The 1,149-nt window shown below is 48.2% G+C and overlaps 1 protein-coding gene across 6 annotated transcripts in view; it reads left to right on the top strand.

Moving 5' to 3' along the window:
* The window catches only part of RPS6KA3 (ribosomal protein S6 kinase A3), a 111,182-nt gene that overhangs the window by 92,099 nt on the left and 17,934 nt on the right, over nucleotides 1-1,149 (top strand). The gene's annotated exons all lie outside the window — the stretch shown is intronic.

Raw genomic sequence — 1,149 nt, 5'->3', positions numbered from 1 at the left:
TTGTTACTTTATGAGGGTGAAAAGGATAACTATTGCATTGTTCTGTATACCTGAAACTAACAATTAAAAAAAAAAAAAACTTTGAGGGTAGGTACCTTGTTTGCTACATATTTGGGGCCCCAGTACGTGGTACCTTTTATGGAGCTAAATAAAGGTGTGGTGTGCAGTAACTCTGTGGTGAAGGGGGAATGAAAGGGACTGAAATTTTTCTTTTAAGATTTTATTGGGGAATTGGGGGAGGGGAATAGTGTTGGAGAATTGGGGAAGGGGAACAGACAAGTTGTTGTCCTTCAGTCTTAGTTGTGGAGGGCGCAGCTAACTCAGCTCCAAGTCCAGTCGCCATCCGGCCGCCCGTCGTCAGCAGCTCGCGACCCCTCAGCTCAAGGTGCCATGTTCAATCTTAGTTGCAGGTGGGCATAGCCCACCATCCCATACGGGAGTTGAACCGGCAACCTTGTTCTTAGGAGCACCTGCTCTCACCATGTGAGCCATCCTGCTACCTGTTGGCAGCTCAGCGGCAGCTCAGCTCGGGTGCAGCTCACTGGCCCGTGTGGGAATCAAACCAGTGATCTTGTTGCTCAGAGCTCACGCTCTTAACAAACTGAGCCACTTGGCTGGCCCAGGGACTGAAATTTAATAAAGGGAATATTTTAGTTCGGGATTGCCTGGAGTACAGATCCAAAATTACAGTGAGCTTTCTATTTCTACATAAGGAGTAAACTGGTATGCTCCTGGGTGGTTGGGTAGAATTTCTCTTTGCTACTTAATCTTCCTACTTAATACTAGCCACAACTTGTCTTTCAATCTAACCAAAACCAGAATAATTCATTGTACCGTGTATATAAATATAGACGTTCTGCAATTGCAAAATTTCCAGGAAAATCACAGGAATGTGTCTTTGTAGCAGTCCTTGTCATCAGCAGTAGATAGAGAAAGATCAAGAGGAACAAACCCTGGGCCGGCCGAGTGGCGTGATGGTTAAGAACTCGCTTGGGACGCCAGAGGGCCCCGGTTCGGATCCCACATATGAGGGCCAGTGACACTGCCCTCCGCAGCTGAGATGCTGAACAACAGCTCAACCTGGAGCTGGGCTGCCATGAGTCGCCGGCGACGGCGTAGGCTGCAGTCCCTGTGGCAGTGGATTGCCAT

The sequence above is a fragment of the Hipposideros armiger genome, unplaced genomic scaffold (genome assembly GCF_001890085.2).
Source record: "Hipposideros armiger isolate ML-2016 unplaced genomic scaffold, ASM189008v1 scaffold_13, whole genome shotgun sequence".
Classification (NCBI taxonomy): Eukaryota; Metazoa; Chordata; class Mammalia; order Chiroptera; family Hipposideridae; genus Hipposideros; species Hipposideros armiger.
Note: the sequence above shows the minus strand (reverse complement) of the source record. Positions and strands in the feature narration are given on the sequence as shown.